Raw genomic sequence first — 25,845 nt, 5'->3', positions numbered from 1 at the left:
ATGCAGGATGTGCAGGTTTGTTACATAAGTAAATGTCTGTCGTGATGGTTTGCTGCACCTATCAACCCATCACCTAGGTATTAAGACCCACATGCATTAGCTATTGATCCTGATGTTCTCCCTTCCCCCACCCACCGACAGTTTTCCTCTCCCTGTGTCCATGTGTTCTCATTGTTCAGCTCCCACTTATAAGTAAGAACGTGCAGTGTTTGGTTTTATACTCTTGTGTTAGCAGTGTTCCTTTTTCTCTGCAACCTCAGCAGCATCTGCCATTTTTTGACTTTTTAGTAATAGCCATTGTGACTGGTGTGAGATGGTATCTCATTGTGGTTTTGGTATGTATTTCTCCAATGATCAGTGATGCTGAGCTTTTTTTCATATGCTTCTTGGCCACCTCTATGTCTTCTTTAAAAGTATCTGTTCATGTCCTTTGCCCACTTTTTCATGGGGTTTGTTTCTAGTAAATTTGTTTACGTTCTCTATAGATACTGTATATCAGACCTTTGTCAGATGCAGAGTTTGCAAATATTTTCTCCCATTCTGTACATTGTCTGTTCACTCTGTTGATAGTTTCCTTTGTTGTGTAGAAGCTCTTTGGTTTAATTAGGTTCCGTTGTCAATTTTTGGTTTTGTTAGAATTGCTTTTGGCATCTTCATCATGAAATCTTTGCCTGTTCCTATGTCCTGAGTGGTATTGCCTAGATTATCTTCTAGGGGTTTTATGGTTTTGGGTTTTACATTTAAGTCTTTAATCCATTTTAAGTTAATTTTTGTATATGGTGTAAGGAAGGGGTCCAGTTTCAATCTTCTGCACATATCTAGTCAGTTATTCTAGCACCATTTATTTAACAGGATATCATTTCCTCATTGCTTGTTTTTGTCAGGTTTATTAAAGATCAGATAGTTGTAGGTGTGCAATCTTATTTCTGGGTTCTCTATTCTGTTCCTTGGTCTGTGTGTCTCTTTTTGTACCAGTATCATGCTTTTTTGGTTACTGTAGCCCTGTAGTATAGTTTGAAGGGAGGTAGTGTGATGCCTTCAGCTTTTTTCTCTTTGTGTAGGATTGCCTTGGCTATTTCGTTTTTGGTTCCATACGATTATTAAATTTTCTCTAGTTCTGTGAAGAATGTCAATGGTAGTTTAATAGAAATAGAACTGAGTCTACAAATTGTTTTGTGTAGTATGGCCATTTTAGCAATATTGACTTTTTCTAGGCATGAGCATGGAAGTTTTTCTGTTTGTTTGTGTCATCTCTGATTTCTTTGAGGAGTGTTTTGTAGTTCAGCTTGTAGAAATCTTTCATGCCCCAGATTAGCTGCTTTCCTAGGTATTTTATTCTTTCTTGTGTCAATTGTAAATGGGATTGTGTTCCTGATTTGGCTCTCAGCTTGACTGTTGTTGGTGTATAGGAATGCTGGTGACTTTCACACATTAATTTTGTATCCTAAGACTTTGCTGAAATTGTTTATCAGTTTAAGGAGCTTTTGGGCTGAGACTGTGGGATTTTCCAGATATCTAATCATGTCATCTGCACACAGAGATAATTTGACTTTCTCTTTTCCTATATGCATCTCCTTTATTTGTTTCTCTTGTCTGATTACCCTAGGCAGTACTTCCAATACTATGTTGAATAAAAGTGGTGAAAGAGGGCTTCCTTGTTTTGTGCTGACTTTCAAGTAGAATGCTTCCAGCTTTTGCCAATTCAGTATGATGCTGGCTGTGGGTTTCTCATAGATGGCTCTTATTATTTTGAGCGATGTTCCTTCAGTACCTACTTTGTTGAGAGTTTTTTAACATGAAGTGGTGTTTAATTTTATCAAAAGTCTTTTCTGCATCTATTGAGATAATCATGTGACTTTTGTCTATAGTTCTGTTCACATAAGGAATCAAGTTTATTGGTTTGTTTATGTTGAACTAATCTTGTATCTCAGAGATAAAACCTACTTGATTGTGGTGGATAAGCTTTTTGATGTGTTGCTGGATTTACTTTGCCAGTATTTTGTTGAGGATTTTTGCATCAATGTTCATCAAAAACACTGATGTGAAGTTTTCTTCTTTTGTTGTGTCTCTGGGTATCAGGATAATGCTGGCCTCCTAGAATGAGTTAGGGAGGCATCCCTACTCCTCAGTATTTTGAAATAGTTTCAACAAGAATGATACCAGCTCTTCTTTGTACATCTGGTAGAATTCAGCTATGAATCCATTTGGTCCTGGGCTTATTTTGGCTGGTAAGCTATTTATTGCTGACTCAATTTCAGAGCTCGTTATTGGGCTGTTCAGGGATTCAATATCTTCCTGGTTCAGTCTTAGGAGGGTGTATGTGTCCAGGAATGTAACCATTTCTTCTAGATTTTCTAGTTTATGTGCGTAGAGTTGTCATAATATTTTCTGATGGTTGTTTGTATTTCTGACTGGTCAGTGGTAATATTCCCTGTCATTTCTAATGGTATTTGTTTGAATATTCCATTTTCTTCTTTATTAGTCTCACTAATGGTCTATTTTATTAATTTCTTTCAACAAACCAGCTCCTGAATTTGTTGATCTTTTGAATGTCATGTGTGTGCGTGTGTGTATCTCAATCTCCTTCAGTTCAGCTCTGATTTTGGTTATTTCTTGCCTTCTAGCTTTGGAATTTGTTTGCTCTTGGTTCTCTACTTCTTTTAGTTGTGATGTTAGGTTAACTTGACATCTTTTTAAGTTTTTACTGTGAATATTTAGTGCTATAAATTTCCTTCTTAACAGTGCCTTAGCTGTGTCACAGAGATTCTGGTGTGTTGTATCTTTGTTCTCATTAGCTTTGGAGAACTTCTTGATTTCCTCCTTAATTTCAGTATTTATTCTAAGATCATTTAGGAACAGGTTATTCAATTTTCAGGTAATTGTATTGTTTTGAATGTATTTCTTAGTCTTGATTTCTAATTTGATTGTGCTGTGGTTCGAGAGATTGTTTGTTATGATTTCAGTTCTTTTGCATTTGCTAAGGAAGGTTTTACTTCCAAGTATGTGATCAATTTCAGACTATATGCCATATGGCAATGAAAAGAATATATCTTCTGTTGGTTTTGGGTGGAGAGTCCTGTAGATATCTATCACGTTCATTTGATCCAGTGCTAACTTCCGGTTCTGAAGATCTTCATTAATTTTCTATCTTGATGACCTGTCTGATATTGTCAGTGGGATGTTAAAATCTCCCACTATTATTGTGAAGAAGTCTAAGTCCCTTTGAAGGTCTCTAAGAACTTGTTTTATCAATCTGGGTGCTCCTGTTTTGGGTGCATATATATTTAGGGTAGTTACATCTACTTGTTGAATTGAACTCTTTACCATTCTGTTATGCCCTTCTTTACCTTTTTTGATCCTTGTTGGTTAAAAGTCTGTTTTGTCAGAAACTAGGATTACAACCCCAGCTGTTTTTCTGTTTTCCATTTGCTTGGTAGATTTTTCTCCATCCCTTGTTTTTTTTTTTTTTTTTTTTTTTTTTGCCTATGTGTGTGAGATGGGTCTCTTGAAGACAGTATACCAAAGGGTCTTGGTTCTTTATCCAGGTTGTCACTCTGTGTCTTTTAATTGGGGTATTTAGCCCATTTACATTTAAGGTTAGTATTGATATGTGTGGATTTGATCTTGTCATAATGATGTTTACATGGTTATTTTGCTGACTTGTTTATGTGGTTGTTTTACAATGGTCGCTTCTCTGTTTTTTTAGGAACTGGTAGTAGTCTTTTCTTACCATATTTAGTGCTTCCTTCAGGAACTCTCATAAGGCAAGTCTGGTGGTAACAAATTCCCTCAGCATTTACTTGTCTGAAAAGGATCTTATTTCTCCTTTGCTTGTGAAGCCTAGTTTGGCTAGATATGGCATTCTATGTTGGAATTTCTTTCCTTTAAGAATGCTGAATATTGTCCCCCTATCTCTTCTGCCTTGTAGGGTTTCTAAGGAGATGTCTGCTGTTAGTCTTTTCTCTCTAGCTGCCTTTAACAATTTTTTTCTTCATTTTGACCTTGGAGAATCTGATGATTATGTGTCTTCGGGATGATCTTTTTGTGAACTATCTTACTGAGGTTCTCTGCATTTCCTGAACTTGAATGCTGGCCTCTAGCTAGGTTGGGGAAATTCTAATGAATGATATTCTGAAATATGTTTTTCAAGTTGGTTCCATTCTCCCCATCTCTTTCAGGGACATCAACGAGCCATAGATTTTGTCTTCTTACATAATCCCATATTTCCCAGAGGCTTTGTTCATTGCTTTTTATTCTTTTTTCTCTATTATTTCCCAACTGTCTTATTTCAGAAAGCCAGTCTCCAAGCTCTAATATTCTTTCTTCCACTTGGTCTATTCTGCTATTAATATTTATGATTGTGTTATGAAATTCTTGTAGTGTGTTTTTCTGGTCTATCAGAGTGGTTATATTCTTTTCTATCCTGGTTATTTTGTTTGTCAGCTCCTGCACTGTTTTATCATGATTTTTAGCTTCCATGGATTGAGTTTCAATGCACTCCTGTAGCTCAATGATCTTTGTTCCTATCTATATTCTGAATTCTATTTCTTTCATTTTAGCCATGTCAGTCTGGTTCAGAACCCTTCCTGAAGAGGTGATGCTCTCATTTGGAGAAAAAAAAAAAAGGCACTCTGGCTTTTTTAGTTTTCAGGTTTCTTGTGCTGATTTTTTCTCAACTTTGTGGGCTTATCTGCCTTCGATCATTGAGGTTTCTGACTTTTGGATGAATTTTTTTAATCTTATTTGATGACCTTGAGGGTTTGATTCCGTTATAAGGTGGATTCAGCCAATTTGCTTTGTTTCTAGAAGATTTTAGGTGGCCAGCACTGAACTCCCAACTCCTAGACTGTATGCTCTAACTCTGGGGGACTTGTATTGGGCATTGACTTTGTTCTCTGGCTTCTTAAGGTTAGGAATCCACTGCCCTGGTGGTGCCTGAGATATGGCAGTTGTGGCAGAGTGCTAGCAGGTGCCACGGTGCTGGCCTCCCTGTGGGTGTTCACCACAATGGTGGAGGCAACACAGCTGGCAGGGGTCCCTGCTGGTGATTGTGCGCATGGTCTTACTGGGTGGGGAATGTTGGTGGATGCAGGTCTAGGTGCCTTCTGTAGGTGCCAAGCAGCAAGCAGGAGTGATTTCTCAGACCACATATCTTTGTTTTGTCAGAGGTGTTGAAACCAGGGCGACTCTATCTGGAATAGGGTATGGGTAAAATCTTATGTATTTTTAAATAATGAAATGAATGGAATTTGAATGTTACTAACAGAAAGAAATTATAAGTGTTTGAGGTAATGGATACTTTAATTATTCTGATTTGATCATTACACATTGTATGCCTGTATCAAAACATCACATTTACCCCATAAATAAATACAATTATTACGTACCCATAAAAATTAAAAATTAAATTTATTTTAAAAGACTAAAAGCAAAATAACTACACATATTTCTGTACTCTAGTTGGTAACATTCTTTACCACTAGGGCAAGGATTAAGAATTCTGATAACACTGTACACAGAAACAGGAATTGAAAAATTAAGTAAATACATGACAATTGATGGAAACCAGGCTTCTGACTGTTGAAGTGGGGATCTACAGATAAGCAAGAAGAGAAATTTAATTGATCAATACTGTAATGAATTACAGCTTTTGACAATATTAAAAACTCTTATGTAACTTAATATAAATCAAGTTGGTTGTGTAGATAAATATTTATTAAAATGTGTATACAAATGGTTAGTATTCACACGTATATTTATTTGCTCTGACAGATGAGAGGTCTAAAATAAATGAGACCCCAGTAGCAACGAGTGCATCTATCACTCAGACTTTGATGTTTAATGCTATTACATGGAGCCAAGTCTCCTTGAAGAAATACTGATTCTAAGGCTGGAGAGGGAGATCAAAAAATCTGCAAGATGAACCTGAAGCATCTTATAGTGCCAGAAAGTAAGGAATTCTAAAAGCAAACAAACAGAAACAACAACAACATAAACAATTTTTTTAACTCTAGAAAACATAATAACAGGATATTTCAAAAAGACACAGAAGCCAACTGAAAGAGCTCCCAATGGCCAAAGCTGGAACCATTTAAGCAAGAATATAAGTAAGGATTATGTATTGGATCATAGACCAAAGTATAAAATAGATATCCATGAGATATTTATATAGATAATATATGTCTATACTTGTATAAATACATGATTGAATAAACTAATGGGAAAACAGAGACAGCCTATGCAGAAGAATTTCAAATAAAGTATGTAGACACTTCACCCTAAAAAGGTGGAGCTTAAATCCTTGCTCCTTATGTGTGTGCTATGCATAATGTCTTCCCTCCAAAGAGTACAGTATAAAAAGGGTAAAAATATTAAGTCTACAGTAGAAAAACTTGATAAACACTACTTTAGCCAGATAATCAATGTCAACATCAATAGTCATAAATCATCTTAGGGCATACACTTAATATGATTTTATGAGAATGGCAGTTTACATGTGTGATCTTCTTCCCCAAAACTCATAACCCTGGTATATTTAGGAGAAAAATATTCGACAAATTTTAAAAGTCCATATTGCAATACTTCTGACCATTGTTCCTCAAAAACATCAAGCTTCATCTGAAACAAGGGAAGTCAACAAAACTGTCACAGTAAAGAAGAGGCTAAGGAGACATGCCTACTAAATATAATGTGGTATCTATTATAGAGGAATTCCCGGAACAGAAAAAAGGACATTAGTTGATGCTATAGTTTGAATTTTTGTCCCACCAAACCACATGTTAAAATTTGATCCCCAGCATTATAGGTGGGGCCCGATGAGAAGTATGTGGGTCATGGCAGCAGATCTCTTACAAATGCCTTGGTGCCATCCTCATGGTAACGAGTGAGTTCCCACTCTTCTAGGATTATTTTAGTTCCTGAGAGAGCTGATTGTTAAAAACAGCCGGCATCTCTTCCCTCCCTCTCTCTTGGGATTCCTGTCTCACCAGGTGATCTCTGCACACGCCAGTTCCTCTTTGCCTTGCACCATGAGGGGAAGTAAGCGTGAGGCTTTCACCAGATGTCCAATCTTTCAGCTAGCAGATCTGTGAGCCAAATGAACCTCCTTTCTTTACAAATTACCCAGCCACAAAAACTAAGGCAATCTGAGAAAGCATAAGCCTTGGTTAATAAAAATGTATCAATATCAGTGCATTCGTTACAACAAAAGTATACTAATGGAATATATTAATAGTAGAGGAATAATAGAGGAAACTACACAGTGATGTATAGGAACCATCTGTACCATCTGCTCAATTTTCCTGTAAATCTGAAACTGTTGTAAAAAATAAAGTATTATATATTTTTTAAATTAAACACTCATGACTTCTGTAGAATATTATAGCCATTGAAGTGACGCAAATAGTTATAAAGACATTCAGTTTCAAGTGACCTACTTTACTCTTCGATCTCAGTATGTTCAGAGAACTATTAATGTTCATCTCATTTTGGAGCCTGTGGACCACTTCCAGTGACTCTGCAAGTTAAGACTAGATGTGAGAGTGACTGGTTTGAAGAAAAGAGACTTTTTTCACTTTGGGGTTGGAAGGTGGAATTATGCTCTCCATCTTTGGTATGAGAGAAAGTACTGAAATAATGAATAGAGCTAACTTTCAATAGGATTCTTTGTGGATGTATCCATAGCCCACCATTTCTCATGGTAACTAACGAACAACTTTATAATTTCATTGACTTTCAACAACAAATATTTACTTTTCACTCATGTTGCGTATTAACAGCTGAGGACACTTACATGTGCATTCCAAATACACTAAGAGCTTTGTCAGAAATATGTATTAAAGATGCCTTCTCCAGTTGTGTAAGTTGCTTTTCAATTGTTTAATGGTGTTTTCTGTTGAGCAGAAGTATTTAGTGCAGCTTATGCAAAGAAAAAAAAGTTCTTGATGTTATACTGTAACTCTATTGGGTTTTGTTCTTTATATAAAGCTGTTGAAAATCACAGAGTGTCAAACAAGCACTGTGATCACTTCTGTGTTCCCATCTGTACCAAATACAGAAGGATCCTTCATACCTGAAGGAGAGACAAATGACCTCTTTTTGCCTCCCCAAGTACATAAGGAAGCTCTCCACCCCTCTAGGAGGCAGAACAGAATTTAAGCCAAGTGGAAAAAGAGATGTACATGTAGCAAGCATTTTCTTTTGCCTGTCTGAGTGTCTTCTTTTCTTTTGTTGCCACACTCATCAACTCTTCAGGGTCCTCAAACTACACTTTCTCCTCCAAACCAGCCAGGTTCTTCACTGAAGGGCCCCATCGTGACCACATGCTGTCTCATTCTCATAAATATTCCTCTTTATTATGTATGGACATTTTCCTTGTTGAACCCACTGAGTGTTCTAGACCCTTCTATAGAATTAAGAAAGTTGGAATCTGGTAAATAAATGGATATAAATATATTTGTCTGTCTAATAACTTATATTTGTAAATAATTGTTTTCAATATCTCAGTTCAAAAATAAGATTTGTTGAGACTTTCAAAAAATGTAGAAAAGGTTTTGAAAGTCAGAGAGTAGGGAAAAACAGGGAAACTTTTCATGCAACTTGCAACTCAGGTCTTCAACACAATTTGTATAAACATGAAATATATCCTGCTTATTTTCTTGTTTCTCCCTCTTATACTTGATGATGTAGTCTAACATTTTAACCAGCTATTTTCCTATAATTTTCACAAAACATAGGATTCTAAAAACCTCAAATATTTTTAAAAGTTAACTCTGAGGTTAAGCCAATCTAAATTTTTATTTACTGCTGCTGATGGCAACCAGATAGAGCTTCAGATGAGAATGTGGAAATAAAAATAAAAGTTGAAGAGAGAGAAAGAAGCTAATAGGAAAGAAAATATTAAGTAAAATCTAGTCAAGTTTGAGTTAAATAAAATACATAAGTAAATTACACACATTTTATAACAAGAAGTCTCCAAGGCTTAAATCAGCGAATATATATGGCAATATTTGGAAATACATCAATGAATGCAGAATTATCTGTTTATATGATCGCTTTGAAACTGTTTTAAAAAGTGTCACGTTTATTTGTTTATGTATTGTTTAAATTACTACAAATGTTAAAACAGACAGTGATCAAAGATTCTTTAGTGTTGTTTGGAAGATAGAGATACAAAATACAGAGTTATCTGAACAAACATCTAGTGTTTTTAGTAGTGTTATTTTTGCGTGCTAGTTCAGTGACAGTTATACTGCTTGACTATTTTTTTTCTTTTTTTAAATTATACTTTAAGTTCTAGGATACATGTGCAGAATGTGCAGGTTTGTTACATAGGTATACATGTGCCATGGTGGTTTGCTGCACCCATCAACCCATCATCTAGCTTTTAAGCCTCGTATGCATTAGGTATTTGTCCTAATGCTTTCCCTCCCCTTGCACCACACAACCCCCCAAGTGCCCATCGCTGCTTGACTATTTTTGAAACTCTTCAGTTGAAATTGACTTGAGAAGTTTATATGCCACACCAGAAATTAATCTGGCAATTTAAATATTTTCTCATTTTTAATTTTTGTCCAGTTTGCTCATAGGTAGCATTCCTAGACACAGGTTCAAATAAAGTTTGACTTTTTACAAATCCCAAGTCTACCCCCATGAATGAAGTCTTGCTATCATTTATGACATTTAAAAGAATGTTGCTGGTAGTCTGGAAACAAATGTGGATATGTATATAATCTGACTTATGACAAAGACAAAACTGCAATTCAGCAGGAAAAGTATTAACTTTTCAATAAAGGACTGTAGATACCCATAAGGAAAAATGTATATTGGCCCCCACATTTGCTTCATACTAAAAAATTTATTGCACATGAATCAAAATCTAAATGTGAAAGACATGAAACTAGAGCTATTGGAAGAATAAATAGAACATCTTGGATACCTTTGAATAGGTAAAGGTTTCTTAAATCAGGCCCATTAAGACTAAATATAAAACAAAAGTAATTGATAAATCAGACTATATTAAATGTAGGCAATTCTGTTCAGCAAAAAATACCATTCAGCAATGGAAAAAGTAACCAATACAGTTGTAGAAGACATTCCTAATGCATATATCTGACAAGGCACTCATTGGATTAAGAATACACACACACACACACACACACACACACACCAGAAATTCAAATTCAAATGAAAAGGAGAAAACTAAAATAAATTTGACAAAGAACTTAACATATTTTACAAAAAAGAGATATTCAAATTGTCAATTTTATAAAAAGGGCCTTAATTTTATTAGTGAAATAAAATTTAAGCTATAATGATATGTAATTACAAATCTATCGGAATAATTAAAATTTTTTACAAACGAATATATACCAAATTTGAAAGATTGTGGCAAAGCCCAACAATAATAAACTGTTGGCAGGTGGATAAACTGATACAGCAATTTTAGCAAACTCTTTTGCAGTATCTACTCAACAAAATATATGTGTACAATGTAACCCAACTGTCTAATACTGTGCATTAGATTAAATCCTATGAAACTGCTAATTTCCAATTGTTTGCGACTTACAAGCAGCAATTTCATATGGTTTATGCACCCAAAAGGAAAGTTTCCATATATTCACCAAATGTTATTTTTAAAATATTTTAAGTAGACCTATTTATAATAGTCCCAAACTAGAAACTAACGAAACACCCAACAGTAGAATCAACAAGTAAAATGTGATTTATTTATACAGTTGACTATCATAAATAAGTGATATGATTTACAGCTAAACACAACTATATGTTGTGCCCAAGGATATTATTGATGAAAGAAGTCAGTCATTAAGAAGCGCACAATATGTGATTTTGGTTATATAAAGTACAAAATAGTCAAAACTAACCTAGATGTTAATAAGTCCTCAGATTTGTTACCCTTATTTGGATTAGGTAGTAGCTGTAGCAGCTGAAAGAGATCACAAGAATTCTTCTGATGTGTGAATGACGATCTGTTTCTTGATATGGTGCTCAGTTCACCAGTTTTTGAAGATTTGTTGAGCTGTATTTAGATATGTGTAGTTCTCAATATAAAAATTATGCTTCACTAATTAAAAAATAATAATAGTGTCCCCATGTTGTGGTGGTACATATTAAAGATAAATTTAAAAATATTTAGAGAAGCAATTGACTGCTGAGAAAGTGCATAGACTACTGAACAATACCAGACTGTCAAAACGGACTCTCCTTGCACTATTTTCTATGATTTTGACATACATTTTTGTACATGAAGATTACCACATTAGATGTTTTTAGGCAGAAATGGCAGGAACAGTTATATAGAGTAGCAATAATTCAAATTCAAATGCACTCATAAACTTCAGCATTATGATTTCCTTTACCCAATAAAATGGAAGTGATGTTTTAAATAATTTCATGCCTTGTACAAAATGCTTTTATGATATTAGTCACTAGCTTATAATCGTCCTTTTCATTTCTATGGTGGATCTTATATAATTTTGGACCAACAATATTTTATGTCACTGCTTACCATCGGTTTTTAACTTCTACAATTTGACAATGTTAGTGATACTTAATAACATTTAATATCTCAACTGTACAAAAATCAATTTTTACATTACTTACATTCATGCATAAAAAATCATTTCAATTGAATTGGTCCAAGTTTGGTTTTCACTGGTAGTTACAAACCAGTTGTTCATCCATTTTTAGGAGAGATAATAAATATCTTTTTAGATTAAGAAACAGTTTTTATTCATTGGACATAGTTGCACTGTGAGATAGCTGTTCCATTAACCCCTCAAAGAAATTTTAGGGATCTCATTCCTTTTTTTCAAAAATATCAACACAATATTTTTTATGGATAAGGAAACACTGTTGGCAGTGTCTATAAGCAAAACTGGACATGAAAACGCCATAGATGTTAATTAAACTGCAAAATGAATTAAAATAAATATTAGACTTTTAAAAATAATTTTTTTATCAGTTAAGATTATGCCCCAAATCTTAAGTCTGTTAGAATCTATATTCAGGACTCAAGACCCTAATATAGTTGGAATTCGTTTACATTTGAAAGTAGGTAGGAATAAGAGATAATGAGAATAACTTACCTTTGTATAGTAGTTTATATATTTGGAAGCTGACTGTAGAAAGCTAATTTCTCCAAGATCATAAATTTAGCACATACCAGAGCTGAGGCTGAATAACAGATTAAGAATTTTTTGCTTAGTGTAGTTTCCACCATGTTAAGATTTTACTTTCAAAAAATTGGCCAAAATCTTTGCTCTAATTTAACTTAAATAAAAGAGAAAAAAAATCCAAGTCAGGGACAGTTTGACTACAGAGGAGAAATCATACATGAGGTGTCAAATTATCCCCTGACATAGATTTTTTTAAAATACTTTTTAACTTACAGTTTATAGGATCTGTAAGTGATAACAATAAAAGGGGTGTAAAACTAGGGAAAGTAACATGAGAACTAGTGACATTGAGTCATAGGTTTGTTCCTCGACTTGTTGCCCGTGAGCTCAGGCCCTTTGGGCCCCTTGTCTCACACGAACCAGAGGAAAGGCTATTCTTAGGCAGAGAAATTTGACATATTAGTCATATTCTTTGAGCCAGCTGGGGTGAGAGGGAAATACTATCACAAAATTAAATAGGCAAAAGCCAGGCAAGCAACAACTACTTAAGATTTATAATTTTAGGGACTTTAATGTGGCCTACTGAATGCATAACAGGTGATTGTCATGAGCAGAGCAAAGTTAGAAATAACCAGGTCCGTACATGCTTGTATCTTTCCACAATGTCAGGCTTTTCCTGATGCTATGTTAATCACAAAAGCTACTAGCTACATGGAGTTCCCAAGGAGGTAATTCAACTTAGTACTTCCCATCCACTCGATAGTCAGAGCTGCAGGCACACAGGCCCAAGCCACTCCACAAGTCAGTCAATATTGCAAACCATACATAATAGTATATATAATCAATATATAAATGCTACAGGTTAAGCATGCCACAACACACAAAGTAATATTTCACATCGAGAGAAAAAAAAGATAGAAGAAAGGGTAACAAACCAGTCCAGGGGATGCAAAGAAGACAAAAGGAAGGATTCTTGGTCTGGGCCTGGTAGTCCATCAAGCCTTGCAAGGAAGAGTCTTTGAGGTGGCAGAGCCTTCAGTGGCAGATGCCAAGTTCTTATCATGAGTGAATGCAAAATGGTGTCAGTTAAGATGGCCATTTTAAGCTGCTGGAGGTCTAATCTTTTATAATCACAGAGTCCTCTGGTGAGAAATGATAATGGAAGAGTGTGCTTGTTTGTGTCCTTATCTGGTTGGATGCAGTCTTTATTTTTTGTTGTTGTTATTTATTAAATGAAACACCTTATTCTTGCTGACAAAGTGCCCTATGAAATATCAAATGGAGTCTTTTTCTAAGATGGAGTTAGTTACGTCAAGTGTGCTCTACACAGTGATATTAAAAGTCGTACTGCACACATGCCATTCCTTTAACTTAAATACTGACCCCTCAAAAGATATTCAAGTATATAGAACTAACAATTATCTATATCTCACTTATATTTATATTGATGTAGATCAAGCTTGTCCAACCTGTGACCCACAGGCCGCATGCGGCTCAGGACAGCTTTGAACGCAGCCCAAGACAAATTCATAAACTTTCTTAAGACATTATGAAATTTTTTTGCAAATTTTCTTTTTAGTCAGCTCATCAACTATGGTTAATATTAGTGTTAGTGTATTTTATGTGTGTCCCAAGACAATTCTTCTTCTTCCATTGTGGCCCAGGGAAGTCAAAAGATTGGACACCCCTGGTATAGATACCTAAAATCCAATTTATCTATATATTTCAATATCCAAATAGATCAATAGATATTCAAATAGGAATGTGAAATTTATTTAAAACATTTATATATGTAGAAGTTATCATAGTATTTTATTTTTATTAAATCAAAATCTGATTCTGTGGCGTCATCCCTTTGAAATGGTGGAAAATTCAGTCTTAGGTACCCCTCAAGCTCCTGTAGGTCTTTCACAGAGCACATGTTTAGTGCAACTCTTAATGCTATTCAGACTTTCTCAAGATCAGAATTTAAGACATGTAACAAAATTAGTCTTATGAAATTTAAGTTTATTTTTAATAATGTGAAATGGTGATTTAATAACATTTTAATGAAAATGTACTTCACATAAAATATAAAGGTAATTTAAAAGCTACCTTTTTTTTAGTTTTCTACTTTGATGATTGAGCAGATCTTTTTCACTGCTATATGTAAGGGTGGGCTCTATACACACAGTCTTCATTCTTAACACTTATGGTGAGGATAACAGTGACTAATTTGAAGTCATTGAATATCTTTGGCATTAAAAATGTGCTACATATGTTTATAGATCAAACTATCAAACTATATAAATGGCTATTACTTCATTAATTTAAGCCCTACTAATACCTATGTGTATTTAGAATTTAAGGTTTCTCACTTGAATGAACTTCTGGCCCAAATCTATTTTCATTGTCATGGGAATGCTAATAAACTAATAACGTTAGCAGTTTCATCACAAGGTAAGTAGCTCTACTTAAATTGAAACATCTTTAACAAACATTTTTAACTTACCAGATAGAATTGACATCCTTACCTATGTAGGGTTGTAAACGTTTAGAAATTAGAGCTTTTCTTATTCACAAGAGTTAAATTATTCCACACTACAGAAAGTGTGCTAATCAATACGTTTTGCCCAGTCCAAAAATCTACCTCTCACACCTTTCCTCTATTTTACAGTAATTCCATTATATCTCAGAGGTTTATTATTAACTAACTTATAATTGTAGCAACTAACTTATAATTGTAGCACTTGAAAACTTCTTTAGGAACAGTTTTGAGCAAATACACTCAGAGACAGAGAGCATAAATGGAGAATAAAACACACGGTAAGCCCTTTTGTATGTGTGTGTGTATATATATATATATATATATATGATGACATGGTTCAGGAATGGAGAATGAAGAGGTCTCTGAAGTAAAGACGATGCAGTAATGAGATTCAAGATTAATTATTTCCAAGTTTTGCCACAGACAACTTCTTTTGAACTGAAGCACTGCTTCTAGATTGATATATTCAAACTATATAATTAACAGGGTTTTTTAAAATGTAGAAACTTCTTCATTCACTAGGAACATATTCCATGACAATATTCTAACTCACAATACTCATAACAAGGAGATAAAGTTGTTTTTCCACATTTCTTGACAATATTTTTACAGTTGCTAACCTTTCCTTGTTAAAAAGCGACGTACTTAAGAGATAAACTTTTGAAGCACTTCTTGAATTTTAAAATGAAAAGCAATGTAAAATGTTTAAACTGCTTTCGATTTGTGCCTTTCCATGGGGCTACCTTTTTTCTGAATCAATAAATGAACCAGAAACATCAGAGTACATGTGGGGACATTAATGCACTTTGGAAACATAGAATGTTGTCTGTCTTACGAACGTAGGTGTTAAGTTAAGGGACCCAATTCTTTAAAAAAAAAAAAAAGAGTTGCTGTGAGAAGAATTGGTGTGTTTTGAAGATTTATTTCTTTTTTTTTATTATTATTATACTTTAAGTTTTAGGGTACATGTGCACAACGTGCAGGTTAGTTACATATGTTTACATGTGCCATGTTGGTGTGCTGCACCCATTAACTCGTCATTTAACATTAGGTATAGCTCCTAATGCTATCCCTCCCCCCTTCTCCCCCCACCCCACAACAGGCCCCTGTGTGTGATGTTCCCCTTCCTGTGTCCATGTGTTCTCATTGTTCAATTCCCACCTATGAGTGAGAACATGCAGTGTTTGGTTTTCTGTCCTTGAGATAGTTTGCTGAGAATGATGGTTTCCAGCTTCATCCATGTCCCTACAAAGCACATGAACTCATCAATTTTTATGGCTGCATAGTATTCCATGGTGTATATGTGCCACATAAAACAATTACTCCACATCTCGGAGGAGATAATCACTGGCATGGAAGAAAGAAAATGGAAGACAAGGGAAACGGAGCTGAGTCAAGTTCTGAAAGATAATTTGCCTCTAGGAAGTGGCTTCCTCACAAACCAAGAGAGCTATAACCCTACATCCCAAGAATGATACATGATGTGAAGTTACAAGACCCGGATGTGGAATCAGTGCAGAGGGTGTTATGTATCCATCATGGCACTGTGCAGAACTGAACATGACAAGAAGTAGCATAGCAAGATGGTACTGATTTCATCCCCATTAATTTATGTGTGGATTTGGGAAAATTATGTTTGGACAGAAAGGAAATGCCTGGCTTTTTGGGAAATATAAGATGTGAGTGGAAAGTGAGGTTTGATATTTTAATATAACAATCTCTGGTTAATATACAACTTCCTTTCTTAACCTGCTGATTAACATTATTTCTTCAAAATATTTCACCCCACCTTCCTGATTTCAGAAATCTTGTCTTTTATTTCGGGTATCTGAACATTTTTTTCTTTATAATAAAAATCTGTAAAATTTCTAAGCCATTTACACCTATTTTACCTGGTTTTGGCCATTTCAGATAACTAGAAAGCAAAATATTTACAAATCCTAATGTTCCTTTTCTACAAATACAATAAAATGAAAGAGGTAATTTTTTTAATAGGCATAACATCAAAAGTTGTCTTCATTTAATTCTTTTTCTCATTTGACTAATCTTAATTCTCCAATTGGAAGTCTTTTGGTGTAGCCTCACTCAGTAGATATTACCTGTACACAAAAGTAATTTACAGAGAATCCCTTAGAGAGACTCTCATAATATGAAACCAATAACTCAATACTGTTCTTGCAAAATACCCCATAAAACTCCAGTACCTGGGTAATGCAATCTCTAGAATGAAATTTCAAAACATTTCCACCATCTGATCCTAAGAAATAGCTGCCTATATTTTACCATGAAATGCTGCAGTCTCGATGCTGTTAACGGAGCAACTAAAGCAGAAGTTGCTGGCCTTCTACACATCCATTGTCGGAGCAGCAAAAATTGAAAAGATTGGACCACATCAGGGCAGGACTTACTAACTGCACTAATAGTCTACTCCAGGCCAATGAAAAAGCAACTTCTGCCAGGGCGAGGTGGCTCACACCTGTAATCCCTGCACTGTGGAAGCCTGAGGTAGGCAGATAGCTTGAGCTAAGGAGTTCGAGACCAGCTTGGGTAACATGGTGAAATCCCTTCTATACAAAATACAAAAAAAAAAAAAAATTAGCAGGGCATGGTAGCACGTGCCTGTAGTCCCAGCTACTTGGGAGGCTGAGGTGGGAGGATAGCTTGAACCTGGGAGGCAGAGGTTGCATTTAGCTGAGATTCTGCCACTGCACTCCAGACTGGACAACAGAGCCAGACCATATATCAAAAAATAAATAAATAAATAGGCTGGGCGCAGTGGCTCACACCTGTAATCCCAGCATTTTGGGAGGCCAAGGCAGGTGGATCACCTGAAGTCAGAAGTTTAAGACCAGCCTAATCAACATGGTGAAACCCCATTTCTACTACAAATACAAAAATTAGCCCAGGCATGGTGGTGGACGTCTGTAATCCCAGCAACCTGGGAGGCTGAGGCAGGAGAATTGCTTGAACCCGAGAGGCGGAGGTTGCAGTGAGATCGCGCCATTGCACTCCAGCCTAGGTGACAAAAGCAAAATTACATCTAAAAAAAATAAATAAATAAAAGAAAGAAAGAAAGAAAAGAAAAACAAAAACCTAGCGCAGAAATAGCAAGCTCACGCAATGCATGCCACCATCACTTTCTACTTCTCTTTCTACATTTATCACTAGCACCAACCCTGGCCTCAGAAGCTATATCAACACAGCAATGCAGGTAGCTACTATGAACTGACAGTAGTGGACAAACTGGTTAAAACACATCTTTTCTCTTAGAATAGCTTGTTTGGGCCAGGCACGGTGGCTCATGCCTGTAATTCTAGCACTTTGGGAGGCTGAGGCACGTGGATCACCTGAGGTCAGCAGTTTGAGACCAGCCTGACCAATATGGTGAGAACCACATCTTTACTAAAAATACAAAAAAAAATAAAATAAAATAAAAATAGCTAGGCGTGGTGGTGTGCACCTGTAGTCCCAGCTACTGGGGAGACTGAAACAGGAGAATTGCTTGAACCCGGGAGATGGATGTTACAGTAAGCTGAGATCGCCCCACTGCACTCCAGCCTGGGCGACAGAGGGAGACTCTGTCTCAAAAAAAAAAAAAAAAATAGCTTGCTTGTAGAAATTGTGGCTCATACCCAATTCCACAGGGCACTCCCAAGGATGCTAGCTTACTTAAACTATTAGCCATCTTTAAATTTCATACATTTTTTTCATCTGAACTTTAATCTTTTGGTACTGGTTTTGTTTTGGCCACTCTTACTCCTGGCCCAAACCTCCTTCCGTATTCTTTCAGTAGAGATTGTGATACTCCAGCCTTGACACAAACAGCTTACATATTCTAAATAATATCTAAATATAAAATTAAGGTTTATTATACAAAAAGTAAGAAAGACCATACTTCACATAATGTGCTATACATCCATGATGTATTCTACAGTATACTTACCTCACTAGAGTAGGATTCAGTTTTGTGCATATCACTAGAATCATTTTTTTCTCTTTAAACTTTCTTTTAATGTTCTAACTTTATTTAGTCTTATAGAACTCCAAAATAACTTCTTATATTTTCTAACTTTATTTCTGCTTCTGGTCAAGGAGCAGAAACCAAGATTGGAGAAAGAAATCTTGTTTTTAGAAGTATCTAGAATAAGTTTCTATGACAACCATGACCCTTATGCCTGTAGACATTCCTCTTTTGAAATCCAGGGGAGCTAAAAATAAAAGACTCTTTCGAAAGCCACCATTTCTGTTGTATTGGCTGCATGACTCCCCACTATATAAGTCAAGGAAACCTAGCTCCGAGAAAAGTTTCTACAGGCATTTTTTTTTCCTAAGCCATATTTCACTAGACTCAACTCAACTCTCCAATCCTATTACTTTTCTATCGTCCCACTTACCCACTCACATCTTATGATTGAGGAGAAGGCTGTGCCTATAAAAAGAACATTTTTTTTCCAGTGGAATTAGGTAAAGGGAAAAAAAATACCTGACACATGTTCTCATTTGGTCTGAGAAGAAATCCTTGCCTATCAAATGCTTTGTGTGTTAAAATGAATAGTCACTGATATTATTAGTATAGGGCCTTATTCCTTGTTATAACCGATAACTTATGACATGTCATAAGTTAAAAAGAAACTTAAATTACTTGTTCTTTATGTGCTGGAGAGGGATATGATAGACAGGGATAGATACACATGCTTTGATTTTTGGTCATAGATATACACATTTATGTATCCACTTATAGATATGCCTTCATATATATGTATGTTTATATAATGACATCTCTTATAATGATAGAAACATAGATATTACTTTTAAAACTATTAAGTCTACAGAAATATAATCTAAAAATGTGTGTTTTTACAATAACTTAAATAATAGGGTTGGCTTTGAAAATGAATAAACTCCATGTGATGAATACTTCCAATTTATTTAATTTCTAAGTGATAGAAACAGAAATATTATTTTAAAAAGTGTCTATTGGAAGAAGTGTGTGTGCGTGTGTGTGCGTGTGTGTGCGTGTGTGTGTGTGTGTGCGCCTCTATGTGTTTTCACTGATCCAATTCAAGAAGGAACTGTAAATACCCAGGATACTGTTCTTTCTTTACTATATGATTCAGGATTTTTTTTTTTTTTTTTTTTTTTTTTTTTTTTGAGACTGAGTCTCGCTCTGTCTCCCAGGCTGGAGTGCAGTGGCGCGATCTCAGCTCACTGCAAGCTCCACCTCCCGGGTTCACGCCATTCTCCTGCCTCAGCCTCCGGAGTAGCTGGGACTACAGGCGCCCGCCACCACGCCCGGCAAATTTTTTGTATTGTTTTTAGTAAAGACGGGGTTTCACCGTGTTAGCCAGGATGGTCTCGATTTCCTGACCTCGTGATCCGCCTGCCTCGGCCTCCCAAAGTGCTGGGATTACAGGCGTGAGCCACCGCACCCAGCCATGGTTCAGGATTCTCATAACAACTAACAGAAAACAATGTGTTTTAACATTGTAGAAAAAGACATAAGGCAAGGAACGAATGGTTCCCATTAGGAGAATCTAATGTAATTATTTGGAAATGAAAAGTTCAATAGACCATTTTGCAAATGTATGAAGAGATTTAAAAAAAAAATACCGGCATTCTGCTTAAGAAACCTAAGCACAGACTGAAAAGGATATTCGATTTTACTTTTCTATCTGAGATTTTGGTATGATCATGTGTATTATTCCTCACATTGCAAAGACAAGCAGTTTTTATGTTTGGTAATGACCACACAAGGTGGTAAGCAACAGAAATGGTATATTCAATTATCAACAGCTGAGAAGCCTAGGATTAGGACTTGAAGCCCTCAGTTTAGATAGCACTAATCTGGGATCACAGTTTAAATATTACTAAAGTGAGTGTTTTGATCCATATTAAGCTGAGAAGTGTTTTCGCACCCTGATAAAACAAGTTCTTTTTTTCTCCCTCTTTTGTCCTAGCTTTTGTCCTCAATTGCCCTAATTTAGGTGTCTACTACGGATTTTATTGAAACTTATTGGTTGAGAAACTTATCTTGCAGCTGTGTCAGCAAGCCTTTAGATATTCAAACAAAATTCTTCCCCTGTGAGAAAATTTTATCTATTATGAACAACACTATGTTCAGAATAATTCTTCTGGTTTTAATGTGCTTTCCTTTTTCCACCAATATACATACTCTTAAATCTTATTTGTATGAATACCATGAAATATTTGCAGATTGGCATATTGGGTGTGATTTTTTTGCAGCAATGACGAATTGTTAAATCTTTGTATTCTCTATAAACTCAATACATAACCATTTTATGTGGGCTTGAAGTTTTCTTATGTTGTTCCTTTAAAAGAATTTGAAAGAGACCAGCAAGCTGTTGGTTCAGGTCTTGGCACTGGGCATTGCTGCAGTGATTTCAATGTCCTTCAGCTTCTACTGCCAAAGAATGATGTAATCAATTTGATGCCATCATCTGGCCCGAGGGGCATCTCTTTGATGTATTTTAGGCACAATGTGGTGACCATGAGAACACTGCTGCTTAGCCCACTTTTAAAGTTGGTTAAGTGATTAACTGCGGGTAGTCCAAGTCCTACATAATCTTATTCAGGCTAAACTAGTACTACTAATCTATAAAGGAAAAACTGAAATCAAGATTATTATTTGGCCGGGTGCGGTGGCTCACGCCTGTAATCCCAACATTTTGGGAGGCTGAGTCGGGCAGATCGCTTGAGGTCAGGAGTCTGAGACCAGCCTGGCCAACATGGTGAAACCCTGTCTCTGCTAAAAATACAAAAAAATTAGCCGTGTGGTGGTGCACACTTGTAATCCCAGCTACTCGGGAGGCTGAGGCAGGAGAATCGCTTGAACCCAGGAGGTGAAGGTTGCAGTGAGCCAAGATCACACCATTGCACTCCAGCCTGGGTGACAGAGCAAGGCTCTGTCTCAAAAATAAATAAATAAATAAAAATAACATTATTTGATTCCAGTAATGTGGTGAAGAATCTGCCTAGATCTTCTTGCTGCACTCAAATGTTACCCCAACATTGTATGTTGTAGTTGTAGTAGGCAATCATGTGCCGATGACTTGTCCCTGTCTGGAAAAGCTGTTATATGATCAAAGAGTCATCAATATATTTTGCCAAACCTATAAATTTTTAAAGAGTGACTTGACAAATACTTTTAAAGAAAGCCTTAAAATGGCAATCATACTTAGCTTCATCCTGTACATCATACTATACATCAGTTTTACAGTCTTACCTCATCCCTGTATCTCTGTCTCTTCTATTTTTCTTTTCTGTTTTCTTATCTTCAAAATAACACGATTTCCTGAGGGCCTTTTCTGTCTCTAAAAATTCTACAAATTTATAACTGATTACAAAATCAACACTTCAGATAGGTTATTTTGAGGAAAGAAGGCTATTCAAAAATATAGGCATATTCAGTATGTTTTAAATTTACTAATATGCTAACTGCTAGAGTATCAATTCAAAGAAGATCAGACCCTCAAATGATGCATTTTTATACTCACTATCACATAAAGACTCATCTCAGTATAAATGCAGCTTTTGCACACATGGTACCGAAGGTTCTTTGGTCTCAAATAAATAAATATGTTTCCTAAAGTTTAAACCAAAGGGGATTTATTATTAGGACTCAAAAGCATCTCCCAAACCAGAATATCAGGGAGTACACCTGGACCCTGTGAAAGAATTGAACTAGAGTCTGGAGAACATTAGGAGATTCATGAAGTCAGATTCTGTGCTTCTCTCTAAGCGGTTCTAACTATGGCTACATCAACTTGAAAATCACTTCTTCATAAGAGCTTTGCCTTTTCCAACTGCTTTCACCACTAAGCATTTCCTCCTATGACACTTTCTCATTGCAAGTGTGTTTGCTTTTTTGATTTGATACTTGACAGAATTTCAATTAATTACATATTTACTATATGAATGTGCTTATGTTTATGTTGTATCCATTTATAATGTCTGTTTCACTGTGACCTGAAGCTCTCAGAAGGCATGGATCATAATTAAGTTTGTTAATGTTTCCTAAACACCTAGCATAATGCCCAATTAAAATAAGTTCCCAAATGGCTGTTGAATGAATGAATGGGGCCACATATCCTTTTCATCTTTACCACTCTCTGTACGGTTTTATTTTTTTTCTATTCATACCGATCTGCTTCCTTATTTATCAATACTCATGGGTGACATTGAGCATTGATCAGCTACCTATGCATCTTAGTTCCAAATACTACCCATAAGATTATCATACTGTGTAATAATAGAATGTAAGGGCTAAAAGAGCTCCATTTGGCTTCACTAATTGAAAATAAAAAAAGTTTTCAAGGCACAGTAGAAAACAGCCAAGATTACAATACAAGCTTCTCGCTTACCCCATTAAAATTGTAGTTTTATGTAGCGAGACCAAGATCACCTGTTCTCTTTTGAAAGTAAAGAACACTGAAGCATATCGAGTCAATATATTTTAGTTACTACTGTTTTCAGTAGTGATGGTGATGGATATTGTGAAGGATTAAAAAAAAGTATAAGAAAATTTCTAGCATATAGGAACTTAGACTAAATCTGAAGTCAAATTTGACATACAGTAAAGACCACAGTCACAAATAACACAGAACCATAGCCTTCCAGCACTTAAGAAATTATGTTCTTTTTCCCTTTGGAATATTTTTGAATTCATAGAGAATACATTTTTGACATAGTATGCCAATATATAAAAAAAGTATGCACAATTTTTAGATGTGTATGCCTATGTGTGTATGTATCAAATATGCACCAACTATATGGAAAACAGTGAAAAATTTTATAAAGTGTTTAAATTTTGCAAGAGAATATGTTGTTGATTTTTCCACAATCATTTTGTGTGCACATGTGTGTGTGTGTATGTATGTATGTAATAAGGAAACATTACAAGATAAAAACAGAAATAAATACAATAGCTATCTGGGTGGGACAAAAATAGTGAGGTGGAAAAGACATAGATAGAAGCTAATTTTTGTTTGTTTGTTTGTTTTTTAGGGTGTCTCATTTGTACAATTGTTAATTAGCATTTGTCATCCTAAACCCATTAGGAATAATTCTTATCTGTTAGACTAATCAAACATTATTTTTATGGATTATGTAATCATCTAAGCAAACAGCTTTGTTGAAAGCAGGCTCTAAGGATATTTGCTGCAAGAATAAGCAGTAATAAATATAGAACACCAATAAAACAAATGCATTGATTTTGCTTTTCTTTCAGGTGTTACCACAATGTCATTCACGATCTTTTCTCCTCAACTAAATTCAGGAGAATAAATTTAGTTGCCATAATTAGTTCTTTAATTTATTTCTTTAGAGGCAATTAGCATAAAACTCAGTCATAAGCCTTGTTTCAGTCTCCACCTTTTTCCTCGTGGAAGATTTTCCCATTACCTGTCTCTTGGCACATGTAAGAATCAGGAACTATAATAATGACACTCCAGTTAGAGAAATTAAAGGAAATTGGACAATTTCAGAAAGGGCAGAGATAAAAATGTTTGTAGGCCTCTTGGGGTGAGGTAGAGCAACAATAGCAGAAAACTGAAACATGAAAATGTTGATTTCTTCACATATTTGCTTCAGAGCTTAGCTTTATTTAAAAAATGACAGCCACAAAAATAGAAAACAAAGTTAAAAGAAACTTGAAAAAAACTTATGGCCTTCCTTAAGAAAAAAAATGAAAAAATTTAATAACAAATAGATTTTTGCAAGTTTCTGATTCAACGTATGTTTATATTATTATTAGCATTTACCTTTAATTCTAGGCTGTTGTGTCAATACACTGAGATGACCATATTTTCTAAACCAAAAATACATACACATTTCTAAAAATTTTTCCTAATGTTAAAATTTGTGAGCATTAAGAGAGTTATAACGTTTACAATATTACAAAATTAAATCAATGTGCTATGTGTTTAATTAATCTCCATTTTTTGAAAATAATAAAATTATATAGCACTGAGTTTTGCCTAAAAGTGTATGTTTGCTTCTCATATGTATAACATTTATTTTCTTTGGCTCTTTCTGACAACTTGGATCTCATGAATAATAAGATGGCACATTGTCTCTAAAGACATAGAGGCTGGGAAATTACAGGAAAGTAGAGAATTGTAGAACTTAGGAGTTACAGAAACTGTTAGAAGGGTTTTCTTTAATTTTTCTCCTTAGGAATCCTTTATCATCATATTAACACGACTGAAATATTATTGGTTAAAAAAATAAGATAATTTGAAAAATCACAACTTGAAAGACATGTAATGAGGGGGACAAAATGGTGACGTAGAAAAAAGTATCAAGTTGCTGGAAGTTAGAAATCCTGATTTCTAACAGTTGCCCTATCACAGATTAGCTGTGTGATAATGTGCTCACAGAGTAACCAGGGAGGAGAAAGCTTTGGTTGCTAGTCTTTTATTATTATTATTATCATTATTATTATTATTATTATTATTATTATTATTATTATTATACTTTAAGTTTTAGGATACATGTGCACAACGTGCAGGTTTGTTACATATGTATACATGTGCCATGTTGGTGTGCTGCACCCATTAACTCGTCATTTAGCGTTAGATATATCTCCGAATGCTATCCCTCCCTCCTCCCCCCGCCCCACAACAGTCCCTGGTGTGTGATGTTCCCCTCCCTGTGTCCATGTGTTCTCATTGTTCAGTTCCCACCTATGAGTGAGAACATGCGGAGTTTGGTTTTTTGTCCTTGCGATAGTTTGCTGAGTATGATGGTTTCCAGCTTCATCCATGTCCCTACAAAGGACATGAACTCATCAATTTTTATGGCTGCATAGTATTCCATGGTGTATATGTGCCACATTTTCTTAATCCAGTCTATCATTGTTGGACATTTGGGTTGGTTCCAAGTCTTTGCTATTGTGAATAGTGCCACAATAAACATACGTGTGCATGTTATGTGTCTTTATAGCAGCATGATTTATAATCCTTTGGGTATATACCCAGTAATGGGATGGCTGGGTCAAATGGTAGTCTTTAACGTGGGATAATGAGGACAACCCTTTCTATCTAACAATGTTGTTATCTGGATCAAATATCGTAATGTATACAGAAGAATTTGCAAAACATTTATCCTCGAAGTGATAATAAAAATAAACTGATTCTTATCTTACCACAGCATCACAAAACT

The sequence above is a fragment of the Gorilla gorilla genome, chromosome 5 (assembly GCF_029281585.2).
Source record: "Gorilla gorilla gorilla isolate KB3781 chromosome 5, NHGRI_mGorGor1-v2.1_pri, whole genome shotgun sequence".
In the NCBI taxonomy this organism is placed as follows: Eukaryota; Metazoa; Chordata; class Mammalia; order Primates; family Hominidae; genus Gorilla; species Gorilla gorilla.
Note: the sequence above shows the minus strand (reverse complement) of the source record.